The 9894-nt window shown below is 38.1% G+C and overlaps 1 non-coding gene across 1 annotated transcript; it reads left to right on the top strand.

Annotated features, from left to right (window-relative positions):
• Positions 1-330: 330 nt before the first annotated feature.
• On the top strand, positions 331-437 carry LOC141625140 (small nucleolar RNA R71). Its single transcript, XR_012534936.1, has one exon. It is a non-coding gene; the product is annotated as a small nucleolar RNA R71 (small nucleolar RNA).
• Positions 438-9894: the final 9457 nt, after the last annotated feature.

The following is a 9894-nucleotide window of genomic DNA, read 5'->3' as shown; positions in this document are numbered from 1 at the left end:
GATGCCGTCATGGCATTAACATGATGCTTTGGTGATTTTGAGACTTCTTCAAGTCTAGCCATAGCTTTTTCAAATTTCAAATTGATTGTGTCAATATGAGCACTAAGTTGAGCACCCAATTGAGTAACGGAGTCCACTTCATGCTTTCCTCCTCTAGTAGCCTTGCGAGGTCTACTATATTGTGAGTTATGGACCGCCATTTCCTCAATCTTGTTCCATGTTTGATTGTCATCAAATTCGGTGAACATTCCATTTGATCCCATGTTGAGAATGTTCCATGAATCCTCATATAGACCATTCCAAAATTGTTGTACCAAAAACCATTCGCTAAGTCCATGATGAGGACATGAGCGACAAATTCCCTTGAACCGCTCCCAAGCTTCATACAAAGATTCTTCATCCCTTTGCTTAAAACCCGTAATTTGAGCTCTTAGCATGTTAGTCTTTTCCGGTGGGTAGAATTTTTTGTAGAAAGCTAGAGCCAACTTCTTCCAAGAATCTATTCCGAGGGTGGCCTTGTCAAGGCCCTTCAACCATTGCTTCGCGGTGCCGATTAGAGAAAAAGGAAATAAGACCCATCTAATTTGGTCTTGAGTCACACCCGTTTGAGAGATTGCATCACAATAGTCGCAAAAGGTTTCCATATGAGAATGAGGGTCTTCACTAGGCATCCCCCCAAATTGGCTCCTTTCAACTAATTGGATGAAGGCGGATTTGGCAATAAAATTTCCGGTTAGATGTTGCGGTGTAGGAGTACCATTTGGTAGGTTCTCCTCGGTGGGTACGGAGTGTGACGAGAATTTAGGCATTGTAGGTTGATTTTGTGGGGTATTGTGTAATGGGTTCTCCTCTCCTTCTATTGCGAAAGGGTTGACGAACTCAATAGTTGGTTGAACAACTTCACTAATACCTCTTAAATTCCTCCTAACAAGTCTCCTATTGTTCGTCAAGGTTCTTTCGATTTCACGGTCAAAAGGTAACAAATCACCTTGTGACCTTCTAGACATGCAAAATATCAAACAACTCGAAAACAATTAGAACAAACCTTGAGGAGTTTTACTTCCCCAAGGCGAAGAAAGACACAACTAATAACAATAAAAAGGAAATCTAAATCAAACAAACACCGTCCCCGGCAACGGCGCCATTTTTGATCGGTCCGTTTCGTGTTCACAATTAAAGGTGTGGTCGTTGGGTCACGTCCGAATCAAAACACAATTTATAGCTTCACAAACAACTCTACAATTAGTAAAGAGGCAAGTAAAGGTCGGATCCCAAGGGACGGGTATTGAGATGAGATTTCTATTGAAATTAGTGGTGTCTTGGGGGTGTCACAAATTGGGTTGATGTAGAAGGTTACTAACTAAAATAGCAATGAAAAGAAACTAGCAAGATGAATTAAAAGGGGTGTAAACAATTGATTAAAAAGCACTAGGGTGTCATGGGATCATAGGGGAATCATGGGAATTGATCATACAAACATGTTCTCAAATTATAAGCAAGTAATTATTGTTGTGATGGATTGAGTTGGGTTATATTTTACGATCCTAGGAAAGTTTGGGTCCCGGAGCCGAATCGATTACATTGTACAACACCTACAAGTCGACTTAATCTTCCCTACTCAACAACATGCATGGTCTAATGAGACTCGAGTTTGGTTATGTCTTACAAGTCTCATTGAAAAGATAGGAGATGGTAGTAAATGCAAGGATTCATAGGCTTAGCATTTCATCAAATATAACATGTGCATGAGTTGAGATCAAAACAAGCAAGCAAATAAAACATGAAAGCATATTAATTTAAGCATGAATCATTCCCCATGTTGGTTTCCCCTAATCACCCATTAACCCTAGCTAAGAGACTACTCACTCATTATCATGTTGATCATCCTAGCAAGGTTGTCAATCATACCAACAAAATGAAACATGATGAATAAATGAAAGTAATTAACAATAATTAAATAGGGATTAAGAGAATTATACCTACTAATGATTCCAATAATAAAGCAAAGATAAAAGAAGTACTTGAATGCTTGATTGAGAGGTTGTCAATCTCCCAATAATAACCCAAATAATCTTCAATTACCCAAAATAAAGGATGAACAAAAGAGAGATTAAGGAAATAAAACTTGTATTAGAACTTGATTAATTGTTGATTCCAAAACTAAAGAGAGATTTGATTGATATTAACTACTCTAATTGTTGATAAGAAGAACATGCTCTTCCAATTAGACTAATGGGGTATTTATAGTGGAAATTAGGGGGATGCATTAGGGTTAACTAAGGGCTAAACTAGTAATTACACTTTTTAGATTGAGCAGGGAGGAGCCGGTATTTTCCGAAGGAAGGGCTTCTTTCTTCGTAGCTTGGAGAAGAGGAAATCGCGCTGTAGAGGAATCCGGGCGGATTAGGGTCGGGACGGGCGGATTCTGGCGATAGAATCCGAGCGGATTCAAGAGAATCCGGGCGGATTGTGGTGATGGAACCCGGGCGTCTTGGTGGAAAACCGCACGAATTGTGCCGGTGAAGGACGGCCGGATTGTAGACAATCCGCATGGATTGTGCCTCAGCAAGGCTTCTTCTTCTTTTCTTTCCTTTTCTTCATAAATTCCTTGGGGATTTCCTTGGGGACTCAAGGATCCTTTCTCAACATTGCTCATCTACTACCATATGTACAAAGGCCTTCTAATCTTGTCTCTCCTTGATGCTTGGTCATTGAATTCGATCAATTTAGTCTTGTTTTGCCATGAAAATGCATGATTCTTACTCCTTTCCTACCAAGGGATCAAAATCTCAAAGAATATGCAAAACAAAGAACTAAAGATAATAAATGACCTAAAAATGCACTAAAAAGCATGGGAACAAGGCTAATTCGGGGGCTAAATATGCGCTAATTATGGTCACATCAAGCCCCCACTCGATCGAGTGGACCGACCACTCGACCGAGTGCCCGGTCGAGTTTAGTTTACACGAGAAATTGGTTGGTTGAGTGTCGCTTTCGAATCTTATCTTTTCAGATTTCCTCACTTAAATTCTCTCCCGAACCTAACCCCACCACTGTGAAAACTCCCTAATTTCCCTTTAAAACACTCACCAAACTTATCCTCTAAAACTTAGTCTCCAGAAGTGAAGGATTATTGCCAACTTTTATCATTTTTCATCCACATTGTTTGTAAGTCGGTTTACACTTTATTTCCCAAATCTTATATTAGTAAAACTTAATTTATCCTAGTAGATTATCTCACAATTAATTAGGTTATGGGGAATTAAGGGGTTTAATTTGTATGTTTATTGTAGTGGATTATGGTAATGAGTGTAGTAATGAATGTGTGTAGGAAACTTCATTGAGGAGCAGTTCTAGTGGTTAGCTTAAGGCTTTGTGAAGATAAGCTTAAGGTAGGGTTTTTCCTACTTATCTCTAATAATATGAGTGTTTAATTATGCATTTATTATCATTAATTGCACTTGTCTCATGGTAGTTGCATTATAATATGTTATTGGTGATTAGGGTTTATGACATAATATGGTTTCATCTTAGTTATGCATGTGGTGAAAGAGTAAGTATGGTTAATCGTCTTATAAATGGTTATAATGCATTATAACATGTTAAGAAGCAATTACATGGAAAGAGGTAAATATAGGAAATTATTAATCTCATTAAACAACATATTCATATATGTAACAAATATTTTACTCATAAAATTAATTTAGATCTTATGCATGCAAACAAAAGTAGAAATAGAGAAGAAATCGTCATTCTTACTATGGATTTTCGGATTAAAAGGGCACAAGTAAGATCTCCTTCTTACTTGTTCTTGAGCTTCCTAATATTGGATGAACAAGGATTCAAGCTTAGAATCCCTTCCAAGGAATTATACCCAAGATAACCTCTTAAAAGACTAATATTATTATTACTAGAACAATACTAATCTTAATAAAATTGACCCAAAATATTGTTTTGTCCTCTTGAATTTTCGGCCAAGAGGAGAGGAATTTTTGGAGTATTTGTTTCTCTTTCTAAACTTTTTTAAGTTATCATGTGAATGAATGAATAATACACTAGTTTTGCATGTAGTGTAAGAGTGGAAAAATAAGCAAAACTTTTGCTCTTTTTCATGTGGGAAAACCGAAATGGAAAGGGGAGATAGCCCAATGCATGCTCTCCCTTTCTTCCCAAGAGAAAGCTATATATGCAAGGCTATGTCTAGGTCTTATAATTATGTTTTCCACTTATATAAAATCAACACAATTTTTATCCTAATACACCCTTCATTTCGGTACACACACATAAAATGGATGAGTCCATTTGATTTGTGATTTTGTCAATATGTCACATGTGACCTATTACATGACATCTGATATATAAAATGTATTTTTTAACAATTAAAAATCAACATATCTTATACCAAAATGTTTTACCAATTTATAAATCACAACATCTTGTATTTATAATAAATTATTCATTCTGATTCAATTGTTTCTGTAAACAATAATTTCATCTAAGTAATAAAACAATTCGATTACTTAGACCATATCTTATTTAATCAAATTACAATAAGACACGTAAATATTACTTCCAAAACCGTCAATCTATTTTAAGTAATTTAATTAACTCGTATCGTCATACGATCAATTAAATATTCAATTAAGAGTGTTACCCTTTAGGTATGACCTAAGGGGATCAACTGATCACCACCATCGCACGACAGTAATGTCAAACTCTAGTCAGCCAATCATTACCGATATGTGTGGACCAGTTGACAGTAAAATATTACTTCCCACATGTATTCTTAAAATGAGATTTAAACATGTGATCATCATGATCGACAGTTGTGATCGCATTATTGTCGGAGGACACATATTCCAACAATCTCCCACTTGTCCTCGACAAGTGTGCATCACCAATTCTCTTATCCTATTACTATCTCCCACTCAATGCAAGGTGTCTTTCAGGTCGTAGTTGCAAGTGATCATATCGAGAGTGGTTTCCTCGATCTGGAGAATAACTGATTTACCGGAATTATCTACCATAGATACCTTCCGAGCGTGGCCACGCATTTCCAGTTCATTACTCCTCGAGTGGCCCTAAGATATTGTTATAACCCTGACAAGGGGTGGACAATTCCTAACGCACTTATTCCCTTCAACTAGCCACAGCCATCATAACCCAAAATATGCCTATTTGACCCCATTTACGAAGGTCGTAGTAACATAAATCAAAGTTAATCTGAAACTGTGCCACCTTAGGCGAACAATCTTTAGTCAAAAGAATCGACTCATTAGAATACTATAGTAGCTCTCGCCACGACCAGGCTATATAAATTTGCCAGAACTCTATAAGCGGTCATAAGGCCCGACAAAGTGTTCATAACAGTCTGCCTATGTGATCGACTAGTCATTCTCATATGACTCCATGGCACTTGAAATTGCCATCAATCGCATCACACTCTAGTCACTTCGAGACGTCACCTCATACAAGTGACTATGGGCGAATACAATGTTAATCCGTGTTCACTTTAACGGGGTTCAATTGTCACTACAACCCGTTTGGATGTAACAATGTATAAAGAAAAGATAAAAGACAAATGTGATTATGAACATGAACAAAAACAACACTTTTATTTCATTTCAAAATTTAACACAAACTTGGTACACGTTTAAGTCCCATGGACGCAACATGTCCATCATGCTTAGCCTACGATAAAGGCTTGGTGAGCGGATCAGCTATGTTGTCATCCGTCCAACTTTACATATCGCAATTTCCTTTCTTTCAATGAAATCTCTAATTACATGATATTTTCTAAGTACATGTCTAGATCTATTACTAGAATTTGGCTCTTTAGCTTGGAAAATCGTCCCACTATTATCACAATAGAGAGTGATGGGATCATTGGCGGTAGGTATTACTCTTAGACCTTCCGTGAATTGCTTGATCCATACAGCTTCCTTGGCAGCTTCTGATGCTGCAATGTACTCAGCCTCCGTTGTTGAATCCGCAGTCACAGCTTCCTTGAAGCTTCTCCAGCTAACGGCACCACCATTTAGCATGAAAATGAAACCAGCTTGTGATTTCATGTCATCCCCATCCGTTTGGAAACTTGAGTCCGTGTAACCATTAACACGGAGCTCGGTGTCTCCTCCAAACACTAAGATAGAATCCTTAGTTCTTCTCAAGTACTTAAGGATGTTCTTGACGGCTATCCAGTGACTCTCACCTGGATTTCCTTGATATCTACTCGTGATGCTCAAGGCATACGAGACATCAGGACGTGTGCATATCATGGCGTACATGATTGATCCAACAGCGGAAGCATAAGGGATCATCTTCATGCATTCAACATCATGGGGTTCGGAGGGAGATTGAGACTTGCTCAGTATTTTCCCAGTTACCATAGGTACCAATCCCCTTTTTGATTTGTCTATGCTGAAACGTCGAAGAATCTTATCAACATAAGATTCTTGACTTAGTGCCAATATCCTCTTCGATCTATCTCTATAGATCCGGATACCTAATATGCGTTGTGCCTCTCCTAAATCCTTCATTTGGAAATGGTTACCTAACCACTTCTTAATAGAAGACAACATTGGAATGTCATTTCCAATGAGTAGTATGTCATCGATATACAAGATTAGGAACACAACATTGCTCCCACTAAATTTCATGTATAAACATGGTTCCTCAACACTTCGAGTGAAACCATTCTCTTTTATCACATGATTGAATCGCTGATTCCAACTTCTAGATGCTTGCTTAAGACCATAAATGGATCTCTTAAGTTTGCACACTTTGTTAGGATTTTTAGAATCGATAAAACCTTCGGGTTGTATCATGTACACCTCCTCTTCTAAATGCCCATTTAGAAAAGCGGTTTTGACATCCATTTGCGATATTTCATAATCATGAAATGCGGCAATCGCTAACAAAATCTGTATGGATCTTAGCATGGCTACGGGGGCTTAGGTTTCATCATAATGGAGACCTTGGACTTGGGTAAATCCTTTTGCCACTAGCCTAGCTTTGTAGACATCATCATGTCCTTCTATGCCATTCTTAACCTTGAAAATCCATTTGCATTGAAGAGGTCTTGCCCCTTTAGGCAAATCCACCAAGTTCCAAACTTGGTTTTCATGTATAGAATCCATCTCGGACTTCGTGGCTTCAAGCCATAAGGAGGAATTTGGACTAGATATTGCGGCCTTGTAGGTGGCGGGCTAATCACTTTCTAAAAGCAACACATCGAGTGTTCTATCTTCTTCGATAAGTCCCACATATCGATCGGGATGGCTAATAACTTGGCCCGTTCTTCTGAGAGGAGGAGGGACAACTGCGCTAGATGACGAAGGAACATCTTCTTGCGTCTCTACCTCGGTTTGTGGCTCTTGAACTTCATCAAGTTCAAAATTTCTCCCATTCTGTCTCTTAGAAATAAATTCTCTTTCTAAGAAGACAGCCTCGCAAGACACAAACACTTTGTTTTCTTGAGGCTTGTAGAAGTAATATCCTCGAGAGGTCACGGGGTAACCTACAAAGATGCATTTTTCGAATCTTGGGGCAAGCTTGTTGTCAGTCTTTGCCTTGACGTAAGCATTACATCCCTAAATCTTCATGTAGGATAGATTAGGAACTCTTCCTTTCCATATCTCAAATGGAGTCTTTTCGGTTGTCTTTGTGGGACTGTTATTCAAAGATATTATTGCAGTTTGGATTGCAAATCCCCAAAACGAGTTCGGTAACTCGGTTCGACTCATCATGGATCGAACCATATCAAGTAGGGTTCGATTTCTCCTTTCGGCAACACCATTGAGTTGTGGTGTTCCGGGTGGAGAAAGTTGTGATATAATACCACAACCTTTCAAGTGTGAATCGAATTCAAGGCTAAAATATTCTCCACCACGATCGGATCGTAGTGCCTTTATCCTTTTGTACAATTGGTTCTCTACTTCGTTTTGAAACTCCTTGAATTTCTCAAAAGCTTCACTTTTATGCTTCATTAAATAGATATACCAATATCTACTCAAGTCATCGGTGAAGGTTATGAAGTAGTCATAATTTCCTCGAGCGGTGATACTCATTGGTCCACACACATCGGTATGTATGAGTCTCAATAGCTCACTAGCTCGTGTTCCTTTACCGCTAAAAGGATTACGAGTCATCTTGCCAAGAAGGCAATATTCACATGTTCCATATGATTGATAATCAAATGGTGTAATCACATTAGTCGAAATTAATCTTTTGATGCAATTCTCGTTTATGTGACCTAATCGACAATGCCAAATGAACGATTCATCTGGATCACTTGATTTAAGTTTCTTTGATTGAATTTTGTAGATGTCATTAGTCGGATTCGAGGTTTCTAAAATGTAAATGTCATTAATGGAAGGAGCTTGGCCTATAACCAAGTCATTCCTTGAAATAGTACAACGATTGTTCTTAATGACAAAACAAAAACCGTCCATGTCTAACATAGCGATTGAAATATGTTTTTAGAAAGTGTTGGCACATAAAAACAATTATGTAAATACAACTCAAACCCATTAGGCAAAGCTAATACATAAGTTCCCTTGGATTCGGCCGCTACTCGAGCTCCATTTCCAAGGCGTAGATCCACATCTCCTTTGCTAAGCCTCTTCACGTCTCTTAACCCCTATAAATGATTACAAAGGTGAGAACCACAACCGGTAGCCAGTACCCATGTCGTAGTGGAAGTATAATTTACATCAATTACATAAATTTCCTTAAGAAGTTTACCTTTTGGAACGATGATTCCTTCCCTTATATTTTGCAAATATACGGGACAATTCCTAAGCCAATGTCCCATGCCATAGCAATAATGGCACTCATCTTCAACATGCTTGAAGTTTTTCCCTTTCTTTCCCTTCTTCTTAAACTTTTTGCCCTTGGAAGCAAGAACTTGATTGCTTGAGCTCCCACTAGTTTTGGCATCTTTCTCTTCCAAAGACAAAGATCCTATAGATTTTATGAGGCGGTCTTCCTGAGACCGGCTCACAAGAGATCTTTTAGTGGTAGGAGGTTTAGAAGAAGTGATGAAGTTTATGTTTCCATCCGAACCTATCCCAAAAGAAAGTTCTCTAGTAGTGTCGAAATCATTGTTGAAGCAAACGTCGTCAAAAACATTGTGGCAAGACTCAATGGTAATCGGTGTAGTAGCGTTTGATGGATTCATTGTAATGAACTACAAGTATGGAGGAAAAGGAAATATTAACATTTGTCTTTTTAAATCATACTTGTAAATATTTCAACAAGATATGAGCATTTATATAGCGACCTCTACCCAACTATTATAAATGATTCCGAGATCCAAATTCATATTAACTTGGGCACGGGGTAGCCGATTCATCCCTCATCAATATAACTCGGTGGATTAACTTTTTAATCGATTCTACTTTTAGAACTCTCGGTCGATAAAATTACTCTAATATTTATCTATAGCCCGGAACACATGGGACTACGGTCACGAATACTTCCGTTGAGGTCAATCCAAATTTCAAATAAATGTGTCCATGATCCAAATTTACATTAACTTGGGCACGGGGTAGCCGATTCATCCCTCATCAACATGAATTCGGTGGATAGACATTTATCACCCACTTCCCCTACGTAACAAGGTTTGTACCCCAGGGTAGCCGAGTGCACTCCCTCGCGAAATAGGTTTTCATGGTTTCTACTTTTTGGTAAGGCTAAGTCTCAATTGTTTATTTTAGCGAGAGGTCATATCAATTTATTATATATCACGTTTTAAGTGAACTAAAACGGTGAACTACAATAATTGTAATTGACACGGTCGATAAACTCGATTAAAAATGCATGTTTAGTTATGGCGATTTAGCGATGCATGCAACATATAAATAAAATGCAAAGCATAAATCAAATCCTAGT

This window comes from Silene latifolia, chromosome X (assembly GCF_048544455.1).
Source record: "Silene latifolia isolate original U9 population chromosome X, ASM4854445v1, whole genome shotgun sequence".
Classification (NCBI taxonomy): domain Eukaryota; kingdom Viridiplantae; phylum Streptophyta; class Magnoliopsida; order Caryophyllales; family Caryophyllaceae; genus Silene; species Silene latifolia.
Note: the sequence above shows the minus strand (reverse complement) of the source record. Positions and strands in the feature narration are given on the sequence as shown.